The 23760-nt window shown below is 42.0% G+C and overlaps 1 pseudogene; it reads right to left on the reverse strand.

Annotated features, from left to right (window-relative positions):
* Positions 1-20598: 20598 nt before the first annotated feature.
* Positions 20599-23760, reverse strand: part of LOC115117246 (mucin-2-like) — an 80016-nt pseudogene continuing 76854 nt past the window's right edge.

Below are 23760 nucleotides of genomic sequence, written 5' to 3' on the forward strand. Positions count from 1 at the left end.
CCTAACGGTTCTCTCACTGTCACCCAAAAGCAAATGACATTGAGGGCCAGCCTTCCTTTTGCGCCTTCTTTTTTTCAAGGTCGCTGCACTCAGAGCGAGCTACGGTCAAGCGGGGTGTCTCGTTGAACTCTGCACAGTCTGGAGACTATGGTGATGCCATTTTTTGTGTTGATTTCAGAATGCCATTTTGGTGATGGTCCCTCTCCGTTTAAACATATTGCTAATGTACAAAAGTCAACTAGCAAGTCAGTGTCCACCAGTCAATTAGATGTCATTCTCACACCAAACTGATACCAATTGACACCAAACCCACTTTTTCCAACTCATTTAGAAGCCAACTATCACATATGTCAGAGCAGGCCCATAATTCACAGCGCCATTAGTTTAAAACATAATTACAACGTAAAACACATAGTTACGTTCTAGCTGCGGGTCCAGGTCGGACATTATGTGAAGGCCTATGTGAGGCGACCCCGAATCCCGAGTTTCGCTCGATAGGTCCTTAGTGGCCCGAGTAAAACCCTAATTGGTGCTGAAAATCCACTTTTTCAATGCCTTGCTATGGGGTCCTTGAATGAGCTATCGGACCGAACGTTGGGGTCCGTCTCTATGGGCCGAGCCGGTTTCAATGCACCTAGTCTTGTGTCTCTGAGACTTTTCTAAATGTCGCCATTTTCGTAATTGTCAAAATGAATTGAAGTCATTGCAAATGTACGAGGCTATTTCTCAGTCCGAGAACCTTCTAGAGCCACCCAACTCACCACGCACTATCGACCCGAGGTCTAGAACAGGTTTCTAAAGTTTCGGAACTCTAGGTCTGACGGTTCTTTTTAGCTCGAACAAAGCTAACTATTGGAGGCACTGTCTGTCTCTACAAACCCCAATACGTCCCTCCTTCCAAGTTGTGTGTCTGTGTGATTTAGTTTTCCTTTGAAATTTTATGGGAAAAATGACTGATTTACAGTTCATGGGGGTTGCCTAATCACACATATGACGTTTTGGACAGATCTGACTTTTTTAACCCCTCGAAACAGCCCCTGAGACACCAATTATGCACACTTCCGGTTGGCACAGGAAGCTATAAGTCAACACATATCCTCACTGGGGTATGCTTTTACAGAATCCTGAGTTTTAAGTCCTTACGTTAAGAATTGACTGATTTACACAGGGTTGAATGCACTATGTCTATCAAACTGCAGGCAGGTAATGGAAAAACACTTTTAGGGTGATTTTAACCACTTCCGGTTGCTTCAGGAAGCTTAGAATTGGCACAGGTAGACCTCATAGTGGTCTGATGGACTGTCATAGAAGACAGGTTCATAAGGCATTCATAACCCACATAGGCTTCAGGTTGAATTTAGAGGTGCAGGCAATGTATTCCTATGGGGAGAGAAGTCAATGCAAACTCTTTGAAGTAAACACCTTCTTTTAACTATTAAGGGTTAATGCTACACGGTCAAGGTTAGGCTTGCACAGATCGGGAGGACCTTAGGAACGTACCTGAGGTCGAATTGTGCTTCTCACCCTAACGGTTCTCTCACTGTCACCCAAAAGCAAATGACATTGAGGGCCAGCCTTCCTTTTGCGCCTTCTTTTTTTCAAGGTCGCTGCACTCAGAGCGAGCTACGGTCAAGCGGGGCATCTCGTTGAACTCTGCACAGTCTGGAGACTATGGTGATGCCATTTTTTGTGTTGATTTCAGAATGCCATTTTGGTGATGCCATCTTTGGTGTGGTAAACATATTGCTAATTGCTAATGTAAAAGTCAACTAGCAAGTCAGTGTCCACCAGTCAATTAGATGTCATTCTCACACCAAACTGATACCAATTGACACCAAACCCACTTTTTCCAACTCATTTAGAAGCCAACTATCACATATGTCAGAGCAGGCCCATAATTCACAGCGCCATTAGTTTAAAACATAATTAAAACGTAAAACACATAGTTACGTTCTAGCTGCGGGTCCAGGTCGGACATTATGTGAAGGCCTATGTGAGGCGACCCCGAATCCCGAGTTTCGGCTCGATAGGTCCTTCGGCGCCCGAGTAAAACCCTAATTGGTGCTGAAAATCCACTTTTTTCAATGCCTTGCTATGGGGTCCTTGAATGAGCTATCGGACCGAAACGTTGGGGTCCGTCTCTATGGGCCGAGCCGGTTTCAATGCACCTAGTCTTGTGTCTCTGAGACTTTTCTAAATGTCGCCATTTTCGTAATGGTCAAAATGAATTGAAGTCATTGCAAATGTACGAGGCTATTTCTCGGTCCGAGAACCTTCTAGAGCCACCCAACTCACCACGCACTATCGACCCGAGGTCTAGAACAGGTTTCTAAAGTTTCGGAACTCTAGGTCTGACGGTTCTTTTTTAGCTCGAACAAAGCTAACTATTGGAGGCACTGTCTCTCTCTACAAACCCCAATACGTCCCTCCTTCCAAGTTGTGTGTCTGTGTGATTTAGTTTTCCTTTGAAATTTTATGGGAAAAATGACTGATTTACAGTTCATGGGGGTTGCCTAATCACACATATGACGTTTTGGACAGATCTGACTTTTTTAACCCCTCGAAACAGCCCCTGAGACACCAATTATGGCACTAACGGTTGGCACAGGAAGCTATAAGTCAACACATATCCTCACTGGGGTATGCTTTTACAGAATCCTGAGTTTTAAGTCCTTACGTTAAGAATTGACTGATTTACACAGGGTTGAATGCACTATGTCTATCAAACTGCAGGCAGGTAATGGAAAAACACTTTTAGGGTGATTTTAACCACTTCCGGTTGCTTCAGGAAGCTTAGAATTGGCACAGGTAGACCTCATAGTGGTCTGATGGACTGTCATAGAAGACAGGTTCATAAGGCATTCATAACCCACATAGGCTTCAGGTTGAATTTAGAGGTGCAGGCAATGTATTCCTATGGGGAGAGAAGTCAATGCAAACTCTTTGAAGTAAACACCTTCTTTTAACTATTAAGGGTTAATGCTACACGGTCAAGGTTAGGCTTGCACAGATCGGGAGGACCTTAGGAACGTACCTGAGGTCGAATTGTGCTTCTCACCCTAACGGTTCTCTCACTGTCACCCAAAAGCAAATGACATTGAGGGCCAGCCTTCCTTTTGCGCCTTCTTTTTTTCAAGGTCGCTGCACTCAGAGCGAGCTACGGTCAAGCGGGGCATCTCGTTGAACTCTGCACAGTCTGGAGACTATGGTGATGCCATTTTTTGTGTTGATTTCAGAATGCCATTTTGGTGATGGTCCCTCTCCGTTTAAACATATTGCTAATGTACAAAAGTCAACTAGCAAGTCAGTGTCCACCAGTCAATTAGATGTCATTCTCACACCAAACTGATACCAATTGACACCAAACCCACTTTTTCCAACTCATTTAGAAGCCAACTATCACATATGTCAGAGCAGGCCCATAATTCACAGCGCCATTAGTTTAAAACATAATTAAAACGTAAAACACATAGTTACGTTCTAGCTGCGGGTCCAGGTCGGACATTATGTCGGACCTTATGTGAGGCCTATGTGAGGCGACCCCGAATCCCGAGTTTCAGGGCTCGATAGGTCCTTCGGCGCCCGAGTAAAACCCTAATTGGTGCTGAAAATCCACTTTTTTCAATGCCTTGCTATGGGGTCCTTGAATGAGCTATCGGACCGAAACGTTGGGGTCCGTCTCTATGGGCCGAGCCGGTTTCAATGCACCTAGTCTTGTGTCTCTGAGACTTTTCTAAATGTCGCCATTTTCGTAATGGTCAAAATGAATTGAAGTCATTGCAAATGTACGAGGCTATTTCTCAGTCCGAGAACCTTCTAGAGCCACCCAACTCACCACGCACTATCGACCTGAGGTCTAGAACAGGTTTCTAAAGTTTCGGAACTCTAGGTCTGACGGTTCTTTTTTAGCTCGAACAAAGCTAACTATTGGAGGCACTGTCTGTCTCTACAATCCCCAATACGTCCCTCCTTCCAAGTTGTGTGTCTGTGTGATTTAGTTTTCCTTTGAAATTTTATGGGAAAAATGACTGATTTACAGTTCATGGGGGTTGCCTAATCACACATATGACGTTTTGGACAGATCTGACTTTTTTAACCCCTCGAAACAGCCCCTGAGACACCAATTATGGCACTTCCGGTTGGCACAGGAAGCTATAAGTCAACACATATCCTCACTGGGGTATGCTTTTACAGAATCCTGAGTTTTAAGTCCTTACGTTAAGAATTGACTGATTTACACAGGGTTGAATGCACTATGTCTATCAAACTGCAGGCAGGTAATGGAAAAACACTTTTAGGGTGATTTTAACCACTTCCGGTTGCTTCAGGAAGCTTAGAATTGGCACAGGTAGACCTCATAGTGGTCTGATGGACTGTCATAGAAGACAGGTTCATAAGGCATTCATAACCCACATAGGCTTCAGGTTGAATTTAGAGGTGCAGGCAATGTATTCCTATGGGGAGAGAAGTCAATGCAAACTCTTTGAAGTAAACACCTTCTTTTAACTATTAAGGGTTAATGCTACACGGTCAAGGTTAGGCTTGCACAGATCGGGAGGACCTTAGGAACGTACCTGAGGTCGAATTGTGCTTCTCACCCTAACGGTTCTCTCACTGTCACCCAAAAGCAAATGACATTGAGGGCCAGCCTTCCTTTTGCGCCTTCTTTTTTTCAAGGTCGCTGCACTCAGAGCGAGCTACGGTCAAGCGGGGCGTCTCGTTGAACTCTGCACAGTCTGGAGACTATGGTGATGCCATTTTTTGTGTTGATTTCAGAATGCCATTTTGGTGATGGTCCCTCTCCGTTTAAACATATTGCTAATGTACAAAAGTCAACTAGCAAGTCAGTGTCCACCAGTCAATTAGATGTCATTCTCACACCAAACTGATACCAATTGACACCAAACCCACTTTTTCCAACTCATTTAGAAGCCAACTATCACATATGTCAGAGCAGGCCCATAATTCACAGCGCCATTAGTTTAAAACATAATTAAAACGTAAAACACATAGTTACGTTCTAGCTGCGGGTCCAGGTCGGACATTATGTGAAGGCCTATGTGAGGCGACCCCGATTTAACCACTTCCGAGTTGCTCCTCGATAGGTCCTTCGGCGCCCGAGTAAAACCCTAATTGGTGCTGAAAATCCACTTTTTTCAATGCCTTGCTATGGGGTCCTTGAATGAGCTATCGGACCGAAACGTTGGGGTCCGTCTCTATGGGCCGAGCCGGTTTCAATGCACCTAGTCTTGTGTCTCTGAGACTTTTCTAAATGTCGCCATTTTCGTAATGGTCAAAATGAATTGAAGTCATTGCAAATGTACGAGGCTATTTCTCAGTCCGAGAACCTTCTAGAGCCACCCAACTCACCACGCACTATCGACCGAGGTCTAGAACAGGTTTCTAAAGTTTCGGAACTCTAGGTCTGACGGTTCTTTTTTAGCTCGAACAAAGCTAACTATTGGAGGCACTGTCTGTCTCTACAAACCCCAATACGTCCCTCCTTCCAAGTTGTGTGTCTGTGTGATTTAGTTTTCCTTTGAAATTTTATGGGAAAAATGACTGATTTACAGTTCATGGGGGTTGCCTAATCACACATATGACGTTTTGGACAGATCTGACTTTTTTAACCCCTCGAAACAGCCCCTGAGACACCAATTATGGCACTAACGGTTGGCACAGGAAGCTATAAGTCAACACATATCCTCACTGGGGTATGCTTTTACAGAATCCTGAGTTTTAAGTCCTTACGTTAAGAATTGACTGATTTACACAGGGTTGAATGCACTATGTCTATCAAACTGCAGGCAGGTAATGGAAAAACACTTTTAGGGTGATTTTAACCACTTCCGGTTGCTTCAGGAAGCTTAGAATTGGCACAGGTAGACCTCATAGTGGTCTGATGGACTGTCATAGAAGACAGGTTCATAAGGCATTCATAACCCACATAGGCTTCAGGTTGAATTTAGAGGTGCAGGCAATGTATTCCTATGGGGAGAGAAGTCAATGCAAACTCTTTGAAGTAAACACCTTCTTTTAACTATTAAGGGTTAATGCTACACGGTCAAGGTTAGGCTTGCACAGATCGGGAGGACCTTAGGAACGTACCTGAGGTCGAATTGTGCTTCTCACCCTAACGGTTCTCTCACTGTCACCCAAAAGCAAATGACATTGAGGGCCAGCCTTCTTTTGCGCCTTCTTTTTCAAGGTCGCTGCACTCAGAGCGAGCTACGGTCAAGCGGGCATCTCGTTGAACTCTGCACAGTCTGGAGACTATGGTGATGCCATTTTTTGTTGATTTCAGAATGCCATTTTGGTGATGGTCCCTCTCCGTTTAAACATATTGCTAATGTACAAAAGTCAACTAGCAAGTCAGTGTCCACCAGTCAATTAGATGTCATTCTCACACCAAACTGATACCAATTGACACCAAACCCACTTTTTCCAACTCATTTAGAAGCCAACTATCACATATGTCAGAGCAGGCCCATAATTCACAGCGCCATTAGTTTAAAACATAATTAAAACGTAAAACACATAGTTACGTTCTAGCTGCGGGTCCAGGTCGGACATTATGTGAAGGCCTATGTGAGGCGACCCGAATCCCGAAGTTTCGGCTCGATAGGTCCTTAGTGGCGCCCGAGTAAAACCCTAATTGGTGCTGAAAATCCACTTTTTTTTCAATGCCTTGCTATGGGGTCCTTGAATGAGCTATCGGACCGAAGTCAATGCAAACGTTGGGGTCCGTCTCTATGGGCCGAGCCGGTTTCAATGCACCTAGTCTTGTGTCTCTGAGACTTTTCTAAATGTGCCATTTTCGTAATTGTCAAAATGAATTGAAGTCATTGCAAATGTACGAGGCTATTTCTCAGTCCGAGAACCTTCTAGAGCCACCCAACTCACCACGCACTATCGACCCGAGGTCTAGAACAGGTTTCTAAAGTTTCGGAACTCTAGGTCTGACGGTTCTTTTTTAGCTCGAACAAAGCTAACTATTGGAGGCACTGTCTGTCTCTACAAACCCCAATACGTCCCTCCTTCCAAGTTGTGTGTCTGTGTGATTTAGTTTTCCTTTGAAATTTTATGGGAAAAATGACTGATTTACAGTTCATGGGGGTTGCCTAATCACACATATGACGTTTTGGACAGATCTGACTTTTTTAACCCCTCGAAACAGCCCCTGAGACACCAATTATGGCACTTCCGGTTGGCACAGGAAGCTATAAGTCAACACATATCCTCACTGGGGTATGCTTTTACAGAATCCTGAGTTTTAAGTCCTTACGTTAAGAATTGACTGATTTACACAGGGTTGAATGCACTATGTCTATCAAACTGCAGGCAGGTAATGGAAAAACACTTTTAGGGTGATTTTAACCACTTCCGGTTGCTTCAGGAAGCTTAGAATTGGCACAGGTAGACCTCATAGTGGTCTGATGGACTGTCATAGAAGACAGGTTCATAAGGCATTCATAACCCACATAGGCTTCAGGTTGAATTTAGAGAGGTGCAGGCAATGTATTCCTATGGGGAGAGAAGTCAATGCAAACTCTTTGAAGTAAACACCTTCTTTTAACTATTAAGGGTTAATGCTACACGGTCAAGGTTAGGCTTGCACAGATCGGGAGGACCTTAGGAACGTACCTGAGGTCGAATTGTGCTTCTCACCCTAACGGTTCTCTCACTGTCACCCAAAAGCAAATGACATTGAGGGCCAGCCTTCCTTTTGCGCCTTCTTTTTTTCAAGGTCGCTGCACTCAGAGCGAGCTACGGTCAAGCGGGGCATCTCGTTGAACTCTGCACAGTCTGGAGACTATGGTGATGCCATTTTTTGTGTTGATTTCAGAATGCCATTTTGGTGATGGTCCCTCTCCGTTTAAACATATTGCTAATGTACAAAAGTCAACTAGCAAGTCAGTGTCCACCAGTCAATTAGATGTCATTCTCACACCAAACTGATACCAATTGACACCAAACCCACTTTTTCCAACTCATTTAGAAGCCAACTATCACATATGTCAGAGCAGGCCCATAATTCACAGCGCCATTAGTTTAAAACATAATTAAAACGTAAAACACATTAGTTACATTTCTAGCTGCGGGTCCAGGTCGGACATTATGTGAAGGCCTATGTGAGGCGACCCCGAATCCCGAGTTTCGGCTCGATAGGTCCTTCGGCGCCCGAGTAAAACCCTAATTGGTGCTGAAAATCCACTTTTTTCAATGCCTTGCTATGGGGTCCTTGAATGAGCTATCGGACCGAAACGTTGGGGTCCGTCTCTATGGGCCGAGCCGGTTTCAATGCACCTAGTCTTGTGTCTCTGAGACTTTTCTAAATGTCGCCATTTTCGTAATTGTCAAAATGAATTGAAGTCATTGCAAATGTACGAGGCTATTTCTCAGTCCGAGAACCTTCTAGAGCCACCCAACTCACCACGCACTATCGACCCGAGGTCTAGAACAGGTTTCTAAAGTTTCGGAACTCTAGGTCTGACGGTTCTTTTTTAGCTCGAACAAAGCTAACTATTGGAGGCACTGTCTGTCTCTACAAACCCCAATACGTCCCTCCTTCCAAGTTGTGTGTCTGTGTGATTTAGTTTTCCTTTGAAATTTTATGGGAAAAATGACTGATTTACAGTTCATGGGGGTTGCCTAATCACACATATGACGTTTTGGACAGATCTGACTTTTTTAACCCCTCGAAACAGCCCCTGAGACACCAATTATGGCACTAACGGTTGGCACAGGAAGCTATAAGTCAACACATATCCTCACTGGGGTATGCTTTTACAGAATCCTGAGTTTTAAGTCCTTACGTTAAGAATTGACTGATTTACACAGGGTTGAATGCACTATGTCTATCAAACTGCAGGCAGGTAATGGAAAAACACTTTTAGGGTGATTTTAACCACTTCCGGTTGCTTCAGGAAGCTTAGAATTGGCACAGGTAGACCTCATAGTGGTCTGATGGACTGTCATAGAAGACAGGTTCATAAGGCATTCATAACCCACATAGGCTTCAGGTTGAATTTAGAGGTGCAGGCAATGTATTCCTATGGGGAGAGAAGTCAATGCAAACTCTTTGAAGTAAACACCTTCTTTTAACTATTAAGGGTTAATGCTACACGGTCAAGGTTAGGCTTGCACAGATCGGGAGGACCTTAGGAACGTACCTGAGGTCGAATTGTGCTTCTCACCCTAACGGTTCTCTCACTGTCACCCAAAAGCAAATGACATTGAGGGCCAGCCTTCTTTTGCGCGCTTCTTTTTTTCAAGGTCGCTGCACTCAGAGCGAGCTACGGTCAAGCGGGGCGTCTCGTTGAACTCTGCACAGTCTGGAGACTATGGTGATGCCATTTTTTGTGTTGATTTCAGAATGCCATTTTGGTGATGGTCCCTCTCCGTTTAAACATATTGCTAATGTACAAAAGTCAACTAGCAAGTCAGTGTCCACCAGTCAATTAGATGTCATTCTCACACCAAACTGATACCAATTGACACCAAACCCACTTTTTCCAACTCATTTAGAAGCCAACTATCACATATGTCAGAGCAGGCCCATAATTCACAGCGCCATTAGTTTAAAACATAATTAAAACGTAAAACACATAGTTACGTTCTAGCTGCGGGTCCAGGTCGGACATTATGTGAAGGCCTATGTGAGGCGACCCCGAATCCCGAGTTTCGGCTCGATAGGTCCTTCGGCGCCCGAGTAAAACCCTAATTGGTGCTGAAAATCCACTTTTTTCAATGCCTTGCTATGGGGTCCTTGAATGAGCTATCGGACCAGAAACGTTGGGGTCCGTCTCTATGGGCCGAGCCGGTTTCAATGCACCTAGTCTTGTGTCTCTGAGACTTTTCTAAATGTCGCCATTTTCGTAATGGTCAAAATGAATTGAAGTCATTGCAAATGTACGAGGCTATTTCTCGGTCCGAGAACCTTCTAGAGCCACCCAACTCACCACGCACTATCGACCTGAGGTCTAGAACAGGTTTCTAAAGTTTCGGAACTCTAGGTCTGACGGTTCTTTTTTAGCTCGAACAAAGCTAACTATTGGAGGCACTGTCTGTCTCTACAAACCCCAATACGTCCCTCCTTCCAAGTTGTGTGTCTGTGTGATTTAGTTTTCCTTTGAAATTTTATGGGAAAAATGACTGATTTACAGTTCATGGGGGTTGCCTAATCACACATATGACGTTTTGGACAGATCTGACTTTTTTAACCCCTCGAAACAGCCCCTGAGACACCAATTATGGCACTTCCGGTTGGCACAGGAAGCTATAAGTCAACACATATCCTCACTGGGGTATGCTTTTACAGAATCCTGAGTTTTAAGTCCTTACGTTAAGAATTGACTGATTTACACAGGGTTGAATGCACTATGTCTATCAAACTGCAGGCAGGTAATGGAAAAACACTTTTAGGGTGATTTTAACCACTTCCGGTTGGTCCAGGAAGCTTAGAATCAACACAGGTAGCTTTTTACCTTTGAAGGTTATGTACATCAAAACACCTTTGTCAATTTAACCACTTCCGGTTGCTCCAGGAAGCTTAGAATTGGCACAGGTAGACCTCATAGTGGTCTGATGGACTGTCATAGAAGACAGGTTCATAAGGCATTCATAACCCACATAGGCTTCAGGTTGAATTTAGAGGTGCAGGCAATGTATTCCTATGGGGAGAGAAGTCAATGCAAACTCTTTGAAGTAAACACCTTCTTTTAACTATTAAGGGTTAATGCTACACGGTCAAGGTTAGGCTTGCACAGATCGGGAGGACCTTAGGAACGTACCTGAGGTCGAATTGTGCTTCTCACCTAACGGTTCTCTCACTGTCACCCAAAAGCAAATGACATTGAGGGCCAGCCTTCATTTTGGGCCTTTTTTTCAAGGTCGCTGCACTCAGACCGAGCGAGCTACGGTCAAGCGGGGTCACTCCATCCTTGCTGTGTGTGTGTTTCTGTGTGTGTGTGTGTGAGAGAGAGCTTTTCTTTGACATCTGTTGGGAGAAATGACTGACTTACAGTTTATGGGGGTTGCCTAATCACACATATGAAGTTTTGAAAAGATATGACCTTTTTAACCCTTGGAAACTGCCACTGTGACACCATTTAAGGCACTTCCGGTTGGCACAGGAAGCTATAAATAAACTCATATCATGATTGGGGTATGCCTTTACAGAATCCTGAGTTTTAAGTCTTTACGTTAAGAACTGAGTTATTTACAGAGGGTTTAGTGAGTGTGTGTTATTTCAAAAAATCATAGAAAACCACAGAAATCTAGCAGAGCTCCGCAGCACACTTTAAAAAGATTCGTAAGAACACCCTGCAACTGGATCTGTAACCGTTGAAAAAAAAAAAACCTATCCGTGAACATCACCAATCTGTCGTTGTACGATTTCTCTTAAATGACGATAGATAAATGGCTGGTTCTTTTTTTATTGACACCGGAGGCTCCTTGACTTTGACGTGAAGTGGAAAAATAATTTCTCTATTTTCATTTTGGACCTTTAATCCCAGAGAAATGGCCATAACTCAAAACCGTTGAGGCCTAGACGCCATCTTGTTCGGGGCCAACTGCCCATTATGCCAAACCTACGCTCACCGAGTTTCGGCTTCGAAATATTTTCAGTTTTCGAGATAAGGCCCCGTCGTGAATCGTGATGTTTTGTCCAATAGCAATATGATTGCTTATGCCCTCTTGTGGGAATTTCCGGGACAGCGGAAAAAGGACCAAAATCTTATTATTTTTGTAAAACGGAAACCGAATGTCCGACAAAGTTCATTTGATGACTTCCTGGTAGGTCCGGCCCTGCCGCTCGGCCCGACGCCGTCCGCGAATTTTAGAAAAGATTTCGGACGTCTAGTAAGGACCGTACATTTGCAATATGGACTTTCTCACTAACCATACAGCAACTGCCGAAATCTTCCCTTAAGGAATGTAAGGTACCGATGTAATTTACAAATAAGCCCCACTTGGAGTCGTTTTGCATTAAAATGGCGGTTTCAATGGTGATAAAATGCGTGGAGGAAGTTGTTGTTAGCGTCAAAATGCGGAGAATAAACGTATAGGAAGGATTGCAGACATGGTGAAGGTGGTTGGAAGAAGAGCAAATTGTAGTGTATGGGTGTTTTCAATTTCTAAGGGTAGGATACAGATGGCCGAGCAGGGAGGAATTGTGCGTTCTGTGCATGGCTGGAGCTTTTATCGCATGCTCGGGAAAAGTGAGGGGATTTTAGTATGTGTGGTACTGTTGGCTTGCTGATTTAGAGGGTGGCATGGTGAATGTTAACGAAATGTACATTTCTTTTCCAGAAAAAAGGGGTTACATTTTCAATGTTTTTTCCAGTTCAGTTTCAAATTGGGTATGCAGAAGGATGGAAATGTTTTTGAAAATGTATTTAAGCTGTTTCTAAAGAAAAAGAGTGAAAACATTATAATGGTGTCAAATGCCCTGATCCCAAAGAATTTCCCGTGAAGACTGATCAACTTCACTAGAAATTGTTGGAACAGGGGGGGGGGGGGATCTAATTATAAAATGATTGAGACAACACCAGTCTCTATTCAAAGTGTACCATTACTTTGAAATTCCATTATTTCCTTGGGAAAAGATGAAGAGTTGTAATCTTGAATTGACTAGTTATTCAAATAGGTTTATTTTTATTTAACATGGGGTTATAGGAGAAAATATCAGTTCCCTGGGGTTATGGTCTTTGGCTAAATACAAAATGTGCTTTGTTCATTCTACATATAAAATGGAAATATATGTAAACAAGGAATAAACAGAAAGCTCATGACAGAAAAACAGAGGCAAAAGGGTGCATGGTAAAATAGATATTACTGGTACTAAAAGTTTTTAGTATAATGTTCATTATTAAAGGGATGATGTATTAAACTGAGTAGATCAAATTTGAGTTAAAGACTGTTATCCTGAATATTGGATTGGACAATTTATAAACAACATTTAGTTATGTTTTGAATATAGGACTGTTTAAATTTACTAGGCTTAGGAAAAACTCTGGAAACTAATCCTGAGACAGGTTGATTGACAGAACTTGCAGAATATTAGATTAAAGGTTTTTTTAAATTTTATTTGACAATATCATTGTAATTGGAGTGATACATTGGAATGACATAAGTAATTGAATAAAAAGTATAGTCTGTTGTGTGATAACACCCAAGGATGAAGAAGACATTACAAATAGTGGTAATTTATTGCAAATATGCAGTTATTATAATTTACTTTACTATTTTTCTTGTTTGGTCAATTTATTTTTGTTTTGAGGAAAATCTGAGGTGAGACTGATATAAATTGACTAAAAATGATTTGAGAATATTTAAGTATGTATCAAACTATGGAAGGAAATTAGGAGTTGTGACTTATGTGTTATGGGTTAGAAAAACGGTAACTACATTGGGGGCTCATATGAAGGTTATGGTAACAAGGGGGGGTGTTATTTCTAGAAACAATGTATATTGATAGACAAGATAATTCACAGAAAAGGAAGGACAGTTGGTCTTGTAAAAATATAGGGACAATTCTAAAAGTAGATAGAACATTACACACACCTAGATCATGGTAAAAGTAATAAGTAGTGGCATTTTGAAGAAGCTTAGGACTTAGTTTTGTTAGGATTGGATATTCTTTCAACTGGAAGACACTTGACTGATTACAAGTTATTCTTACAGCAGTTGCTGTAGGGACCATAATTTGGCTATCATTATGAATATTTTTGTGGCAAGAGGCCAGGTATTTGAGACAGAATGTTTACATAACAGAATGTTTACATAGGGCTGTTATTTAAAAATTAAAATTTAGTGATCCTGCTATAAGGAGAAAGTCTGTTGTCAGGAAATAACCCATGTGTTAGTTGTGTATGTCCTCAGGAAAAGACAGCACATAAGACGCCAGATGGAAGGGCATGGGCTGAATTCTGGAGACTGAGTGTACGTCAAGATACACCGGGCTGGGGACATACTTCTTACAGCACCTGCAGTGGTAAAGATCGTCATGTCTCTCTTTGATGGGTGCATAAGTTTCACAAGAAGTAAGGTCCAGCTGAATAATGGGTGAGCTTGAAAATACCATGACAGAGGACGTGAAACAAAACAAGAGAGAGAGAGAGAGAGAGAGAGAGAGAGACTAGATTCCAGTTTCTGTATGGAAGAAGAAACCTCTACCGGAGGAGCCACTCTGTGGATGGACACATCATATAACAAAGGGAGAAGTTATTTGGGACCCCAAAGGATGTGACCTGAGATTAACCAAATATGTGGAAGGCTGGGAGATTATCATGAACAAGATAACACCAGCAGAAGGTGAAGAATTTGTAGTTGAAATAACAAGAACAGGACTGAGTGAAGGAAACAGTTACAAATATGTTAAATTGGGTCCTACGCCAGCACCTGAACAAAAACAGCTGGTGACAACCAAAGCAATGGCAACAACGGTGGCGGCTGCTGTGACGACCACAGTAACTACCACTAAGATGACATCAACTGCTCTTACCAAGCAGACCACGGTAATCACAAAGACACCTGACACATCAGAATCAAAAGGGTTCTTTAATGAGATTTTGATTTTTTTTACAAACTCTAATGACCTACCTCAAGACGAGAACATTGCAAAGATGACAGACATAGACATATCGGCCTCAGAACCACTCAAGGACTTCACACAGGAAGAAGAGGTGAAAAACAAATGGTACAAATGGGCGAAGTATACGGCAAACAAACACAGAATGGACAATTGTATATTATGTAGTAAATCACCTTTGTCGGATCCCATAATAGTTCCTGAACCAGCATCATTTAAAAGACTGTGCAAATTGGAAAAATGATCATTGTACCAACAGAAAGTATTCTATTCCCTTGTGTGACATAGAATGTAGGATTGCCCAAGGGAGCACTAGAGGAAGAACCATGTTGAACGTGACTGGGTTGGGAGACAAGGATTGTGCTGCCTATAACATTAAAACTGACTTAAATGGACCTCAATTAGACAGAAGTACTGTGATTAAAGGAAAATATGAATGTTTTTACAGTCACAACACCGAAGGGATTAATGTAGGAAACACCACTGTAGAATGTGATACTATTTGGGTACTAGAGACTGCAGGGGTTAGTAGAGATAAAGGGTCGATAACGAATAGTTTCTGGATGTGTGGTAAAAACAAACTGTTGAATGTACTGCCAGATGGATGGATAGTTTTTTTGTGCCTTAGTTAGAGCAATTCAACAGGTAACCATTATTAAATCACCACATGATGACTATGTTAACTCTATAGTTAAGAGGGCGTATGAGAAAGACACTGAGGTATACCTTGATGTAATTGGACAGCCTAGAGGAGTATCTTGGGAGTTCAAGGCAAGAGATGAAGTTAAATCTGGATTTGAATCTATATTTTTATGGATAACACCAAATAAGAACTTAGAGTGGATTAATTATATATACTATAACCAACAGAGATTCATTAACTATACTGACTCGGCTCTAACGGTGTTGGGGAACAGGTACAGGCTACCAGTAAAATGTCTTGGCAAAATAGACAGGCTCTCAATTGGCTTTTGGCAGAGAAGGGTGGAGTTTGTGTTATGTTCGGGGATGATTGTTGCACCTTTATTCCTAATAACGCTGCGCCTAATGGATCCTTTGCAATCGCTATGGCTAAACTTAAAGGGTTACGAGCAGAGGTTAAGGCAAATGCTGGGGTTGACTCTCATGTTTGGGATTGGTTGGATTTAGCATTGGGGAAATGGGGAGCTATGTTTGCTAGGATGGCCATTATGCTGGGCGGGGGGTTATTGGCTCTGGGTATTGTATTTTGTTGTGTTTTACCCTGGGTGAAATCACTTGTGATCCAGACAACGGTTAAACAGATGTCCATGAGTAGAGCTGACCCTCCGGTGATAGTTAATCCTGTGCCGGGTAGTCCAGGCCATTATACTGATGTAAATGGACAGTTATGCAATGCGGTTGGTGGACCCCTTGACTGCCCCTTTGGTAATCCAAACTGCCTGTATGGAGTGGTCCCTGGAGGTGGTTACGCTTGCCATGGTTTTCATAGGGATGATTTACCTATATATACTGCCATTCCGAATTTATAAGAAAGTCTACTGATACATATCTACAAAAAGGGTATTTTCGTTAGTAAATACAGGGTACTATGTATGGTTTTAATATATCTATTTTTGCTTATGGCCTTGTGTTTGTGTATGTTTTGTTAAATGTTTTTGATAGGTATATCAATGAATATATCTGGTTTCTTTTAATTGAAAGTTGGTTTTGCCTTCTAAAGATTAGGTTAATTTCAAAACATGAAGGTAACAGTGGGATATCCCGGTTACAAGTGTCTATGGACCATGTCCTTAATCTTCTAACAGAGGTTGGTATCATGTTTGTTGGAGAGGTGTCTGAGAGGGAGGATCATGTTGACAGCTTAAATTTAGAATGATGTTGTGTCAATTTTATTTTGAATTATTTTTTCTTTTTCACATAACTGAGATAGCCTTGCATAAGACTATGTACTTACGTGCTCATGCTTCAACAAAATGTAATGTATTATTTTTATTGTTTCTATACTTAACTGGATCTTTTACTCTTATGAAATACTAGAGATGTTTGGTCTAGTTGGTATTATATATTTTACTCTGTTTTTATATTTTATTGTCTATCACAGGTATTCTCATTCACCGTCCTAGGGTTATATTTGTATTATTATGGGGCTATTTAGCCCCAGAGGGGGGATTTGTGGGTGCAAATATAACACATAGACAAATGCATAAGATGTATAGAATAGCTGAACACTAAAAACAGACTACATGAAGGAAAGGTGACATAGCTGCCAGGATAGCTGGACATACCAAGGCCAGAGGGATATACAAAAGAGGGGGTCAGTCAAATGACTAACTGATGACCAATTGACATAGTTCGCATATGTTTGAGCTAAGTGCAGAGCCAAAACATAGGGCTGTAAAATAGAGGAATGTATAGTATTTTTAGTATAGCTGGACACGCTAGAAACTGAGGAGACACATAGTCTGCTGATCCTAGATAATACACAAACAAAAGAATGCATTTAGCTAAGTGCAGGAACAGCAAGGGTCTTGTCATCATTATAATCTGACGGAAAGCAGGTATGGGCGTTATTGAGCTGAACAAGCAGGATGCACGGATTGGAATGTAAACTCATTTTGCATGTGGGATGGGCTCATATGCAATATGTGGATAAATACTGGAGCCAGGGCTCTGGAAAAGGTGTGTGCTCCGCGGAGCACTCCGGCTTGCTATACTCTTGTATTAAAAGTCTATAATTGAATTCAAAGTTCTTCATTGTGTCATATTTGAACCGATTTTCTACTACACTCACAGATAATATCTTTGCAGTTCTGGAAACGTCAGAGTGTTTTCTTTCCAAAGCTGCCAATTATATGCATAGTCGAGCATCTTTTCGTGACAAAATATTGCGCGTAAAACGGGCACGTTTTTTTATCCAATAATGACATAGCGCCCCCATAGGTTGAAGAGGTTAAAAGTTCCAACAAGGTTAACTAATGCAGGCAGTGTATGTCTATACGCACGCCAATGGGTCCCTCCTTCCAAGCTGTGTGTGTGTGTGATTTAGTTTTCCTTTGAAATTTTATGGGAAGAATGACAGATTTACAGTCTATGTGACCCTAATCACATATATGAAGTTTTGGACAGATCTGACTGAGACACCAATTATGGCACTTCCGGTTGGCACAGGAAGCTATAAGTAAACACATATCCTCATTGGGGTATGCTTTTACAGAATCCTGAGTTTTAAGTCTTTACGTTAAGAACTGACTGATTTACACAGGGTTAAATGCACTATATCTATCAAACTGCAGGCAGGGTATGGATATACACTTTTAGGGTGATTTTAACCACTTCCGGTTGGTACAGGAAGTTTAGAATCAACACAGGTAGACCTCGTAGTGGCCTGATGGACTCTCACCGAAGACAGGTTAATACGACATTCATAACCCACATAGGCTTCAGGTTGAATTTAGGGGTGCAGGCAATGTATTCCTATGGGGAGAGAAGTCAATGCAAACTGTTTGATGTAAACACCTTCTTTTAACTGTTAAGGGTTATAGCCACACAGTCAAGGTTAGGCTTGCACGGATCAGGAGGATGTTAGGAACGTACCCGAGGTCCAATTGTGCTTCTCACCCTAACGGTTCTCTCACTGTCACCCAAAAGCAAATGACGTTGTGGGGCAGGCTTAATTTTGGGCCTACTATTCTAATGGTCGCTGCGCTTAGACCGAGCGAGCTGCGGTCAAGCGGGATATCTCGTTGAACTAGGCACGGCCTAGGGATTATGGTAATGCCATTGCCTGCTCTCTGTGTCTTTAAGCACCACACTTTGTCACTCCATCCTTCCTGTGTGTGTGTGAGGGAGCTTTTCTTTGAGATCTGTTGGGAGAAATGACTGATTTACAGTTCAGGAGGGTTACCTAGTCACACATATGAAGTTTTAAATATATGTGACTTTTTTAACCCTTCAAAACAGACAGTGTGACCCAATTAAAGGAACTTCCGGTTGGCACAGGAAGCTTTATGTGAACACATGTCTTGATTGAGATAGCCACTTACAGAATCCTGAGTTTTAAGTCTTTAAGTTAAGAATTGACTGATCTACACAGGTTTGAATACAGTAATTTTCATGATGACAGGTTATGTGTTTCAAAACACTTTTAGGGTGATTTTAACCACTTCCGGTTGCTTCAGGAAGCTTAGAATTGACACAGGTAGACCTCATAGTGGTCTGATGCACTGTCATAGAAGACAGGTTCATAAGGCATTCATAACCCACATAGGCTTCAGGTTGAATTTAGAGGAGCAGACAATGTATTCCTATGGGGAGAGAAGTCAATGCAAACTCTTTGAAGTAAACACCTTCTTTTAACTATTAAGGGTTAATGCCACATGGTCAAGGTTAGGCTTGCACGGATCGGGGGACCTTAGGAACGTACCTGAGGTCGAATTGTGCTTCTCACGGTTCTCTCACTGTCACCCAAAAGCAAATGACATTTAGGGCCAGGCTTCATTTTGGGCCTACTTTTTTTCACGGTTGCTGCACTCAGAGCGAGCTACGGTCAAGCGGGGCGTCTCGTTGAACTCGGCACAGTCTGGAGTCTATGGTGATGCCATTTTTTGTGTTGATTTCAGACTGACATTTTGGTGATGGTCCCTCTCCGTTTAAACATATTGCAAATGTACAAAAGTCAACTAGCAAGTCAGTGTCCATCAGAGCGAGCTACGGTCAAGCGGGGCATCTCGTTGAACTCAGCACGGCCTAGAGAATATGGAAATGCCATTGCAGGCTCTGTGTGTCTTTAAGCACCGCACTTTGTCAATCCATCCTTGCTGTGTGTGTGTGTCTATGTGTGTGTGTGATAGAGAGCTTTTCTTTGACATCTGTTGGGAGATAAAACTGACTTAGAGTTCATGGGGGTTGCCTAATCACACATATGAAGTTTTGAAAAGATCTGAACTTTTTAACCCTTGGAAACAGCCACTATGACACCATTTAAAGCACTTGCGGTTGGCACAGGAAGCTATAAATAAACTCATATCCTGATTGGGGTATGCCTTTACATAATCCTGAGTTTTAAGTCTTTACGTGAAGAACTGAGTTATTTACAGAGGGTTTAGTGAGTGTGTGTTATTTCAGAAAATCATAGAAAATCACAGAAATCTCGCAGAGCTCCGCAGCACACTTTAATAAGATTCGTATGAGCACCCTGCAACTGGATCTGTAACTGTTAAAAAAAAAAAAACTATTTTTGAACATCACCAATTTGTCGTATGATTTCTCTTAAATGACGATAGATAAATGGCTGGTTCTTTTTTTATTGACACCGGAGGCTCATTGACTTTGACGTGAAGCGGAAAAATTATTTCTCTATTTTCTTTTTGGACCTTTAATCCCAGAGAAATGGCCATAACTCAAAAACCGTTGAGGCCTAGATGCCATCTTGTTCGGGGCCAACTGCCCATTATGCCAAACCTATGCTCACCAAGTTTCGGCTTCGAAATATTTTCAGTTTTGGAGATAAGGCCACGTCGTGATTCATGATGTTTTGTACAATTGCAATATGATTGCTTATGCCCTCTTGTGGGATTTTCCGGGACAGCGGAAAAATGACCAAAATTTGATTATTTTATAAAACGGAAACCGGATGTCCGAGAAAGTTCATTTGATGACTTCCCGGTAGGTCCGGCCATGCCGCTCGGCCCGACGCCGTCCGCGAATTTTGAAACGTTTTCGGACGTCTAGTAAGGGACCGTACATTTGCAATATGGACTTTCTCACTAACCATACGGCAAATGTCAAAATGTTCCCTTAAGGTATGGAATGGACTCATATGCTGTGTGTATAAATACAGAGCCAGTGCTCTGGGAAAGTGTGTGTTCCGCGGACCATCTAGGCTTCTAATATGTTTGTATTAAAAGCCTATATTGAATTTACAAGTTCTTGTAAGTGTTATAGTTTGTAATGATTCTCCACGACACTAGTCACACATTGACGCACTTGACAATATGAAATAAAACAAGAAAGATAATGACTTCATGCTTCTTCATCAGTTTAATAGGTTTGCATAATGTCTATGATAGTGTAGAGAGAAAGGACATGCTGTTCGTGAAAGTAGCCTATATGATAATGAGACAGACCCTATTGGTTCCCTTTAGATAAAACTATTTCATATTCCATGCAGTTAAGGTAAATAAGAACATTTTAAAAGACTTAATTCGTCAAGGCCTAATCTAAGTGGTTCTTCTTGTCACACTCAGAGTCATGGCAGCCACACTTATCAATGTAAATGTAGGACTGCATGATCTTCTTCCCATCAGGGCAGACCATCTCCACCTTCCTCTCACTGGTAGACATCTCTCGACAGCAGGAGCAGGAGTGCATCAGGGTGTTTTTCTCTACAGAGTATCTAGCAAACAGGACACACAAACAACACTGTTAGAAACAGTATCACATTTATTCTGCTATAGGTCAACTCCCATTGAGTTCTCACCCTTCATTTCAATTCCCCACTTACAAATTTCTAAAAAGACCCAAATGCATGTTGCGTTTGTTTCTGTTTGCTTTTTCGGCGTGTGTGTGTGTGTGTTCTTATTTAGAGTTTGTACTCACATAGAAGATGTTCCACAGGATCCCCCGCAGGCTGAGATTTCCACCGGCACAGAGGACCTGCAGTTATTCACCTCTAGGTAGGTGGTGGTGTTCTTCACATCACAGTGACTGATTAAAGTGCCTGTGGAGGTAGACAGAGGTGAGTTTCCCCCCTACTATGTAAAGATGGACTTGAGCTACTTGAAAAAGTATATCATATCATATCTGTATTCAGTTTCATGTACAGTAACTCAACATTGATTTATTGTGTCATAAGATTTTAGGTTCATAAGAGGTTATGTTCATAAGAGGTCAGGTTCATAAGAGGTTATGTTCATAAGAGGTTATGTTCATAAGAGGTCATGTTCAGAAGTGGTCATGTTCATAAGAGGTCAGGTTCATAAGAGGTTATGTTCATAAGAGGTCATGTTCATAAGAGGTCAGATTCATAAGCCTTGGTTTCAAGTTTGTTTTACTTACTGCTTTAGCACACTCTGCCAACCAAGATGTCTTAGCCGTGTCTGAATACTGGCTTAGGAAAACCACCAAAAACCCTGAAATATCCATTGCTAACTATAACGTTTTCCGCCAAGATAGAACTGCCAAAGGGGACGGTGTTGCAATCTACTGCAAAGATAGAAAGTAATACAGAACTCTGCAGGCTAAGTCTGTACCCAAACAATTTGAGCTTCTACTTCTAAAAATGTACCTTTCCAGAAACAAGTCTCTCACTGTTGCCGCTTGCTTATAGACCTCCCTCTGCCCCCAGCTGTGCCCTCGATACTATATGTGAACTGATTGCCCTCCCCATCTATCTTCTGAGCTCGTGCTACTAGGTGACCTAAAATGGGATAGTTATGCATTAGGGGGCGCTATAAAAATTTTGGGATGAAAAACGTTCCCGTTTTAAACAAGATATTTTGTCACGAAAAGATGTTCGACTATGCATATAATTGACAGCTTTGGATGGAAAACACTCTGACGTTTCCAAAACTGCAAGGATATTGTCTGTGAGTGCCACAGAACTGATGTTACAGCCGTAACCCAGATAGAAATCCAACCAGGAAGTGCCGCAGTTTTTGAAACCGCCTCATGCTAATGATTCCTTATATGGCTTTGAATGAGCTACGAATGAGCTTACGTTTTCCACGTATTCCCCGAGGTGTCAACAGCATTGTGATGTCTGTTTACGCATTTCCATTGTAGAATAGCCGTAAGGGACCATATATTGCAAGTTGTCACATGGTGTCTCCCACAGAAAATCTTGCGTAAAATACTGAGGTAGCCATTTTTCCAATCGATTCTTATGAGAAACCAATTGCCTCGACTGATATATTATCGAATTTATATGTTAGAAACACCTTGAGGATGGATCCTAAACAACGTTTGCCATGTTTCTGTCGATATTATGGAGCAAATTTTGAAAAAAGTTTGGCGTTATAGTTGTAGCATTTTCCGGTCAATTTCTCAGCCAAGCATGATGAACAAATGGGAGCTATTTCGCCTACAAAAATAATATTTTTGAAAAAAGGAACATTTGCTATCTAACTGGGAGTCTCCTGAGTGAAAGCATCTGAAGTTCTTCAAAGGTAAATTATTTTATTTGGTTGCTTTTCTTATTTTCGTGAAAATGTTGCCTGCTGCCAGCAGAGCCTAGCATAGCATTATGCCATGATAAACTTACACAAATGCTTGTCTAGCGTTGGCTGTAACGCATATTTTGAAAATCTGAGAAGACAGTGTTGTTAACAAAAGGCTAAGCTTGTGTTTGAATATATGTATTTCATTTAATTTGCGATTTTCATGAATAGGAAAAGTTTCTAGGGGTATTTATGTCCGCTGCGTTATGCTAATTTGTTTGAGGCTATGACTACGATCCCGGATCCGGGATTGCTCGTCGCAAGAGGTTCTGTCAGAAGAAATGGTTCAACAGCTCACTTCACATTAAGCTCAATTTGAGCTTCTATTTCTAAACATTCATCTTTCCAGAAACAAGTCTCTCACTGTTGCCGCTTGTTATAGACCTCCCTCTGCCCCCAGCTGTGCCCTCGATACCATATGTGAATTGATTGCCCCCCATCTATCTTCTGTGCTCGTGCCACGAGGTGACCTAAACTGGGACATGCTTAACACCCATCCTACAAACTAAGCTTGATGCCCTCAATCTCACACAAATGATGTGTGAACCTACCAGCTACAACCCCAAATCAGTAAACACGGGCACCCTCATAGATGTCATCCTAACTAATTCGCCCTCCAAATACACCTCTGCTGTTTTCAATCAAGATCTCAGCGATCACTGCCTCATTGCCTGCATCTGTAATGGGTCTGCGACCAAACGACCAACCCTCATCACTGTCAAACGCTCCCTGAAACACTTCTGCGAGCAGGCCTTTCTAATCAACCTGGCCGGGGTATCCTGGAATGACATTAACCTCATCCCGTCAGTAGACGATGCCTGGCTATTCTTTAAAAGTGCCTTCCTCACCAGCTTAAATAAGCATGCCCCTCTCAAAAAATGTAGAACTAGGAATAGATATAGTCCTTGGTTCACTCCAGACCTGTCTGCCCTTGACCAACACAAAAACATCCTGTGGTGTTCTGCA

The sequence above is a fragment of the Oncorhynchus nerka genome, linkage group LG9a, assembly GCF_034236695.1.
Source record: "Oncorhynchus nerka isolate Pitt River linkage group LG9a, Oner_Uvic_2.0, whole genome shotgun sequence".
Classification (NCBI taxonomy): Eukaryota; Metazoa; Chordata; class Actinopteri; order Salmoniformes; family Salmonidae; genus Oncorhynchus; species Oncorhynchus nerka.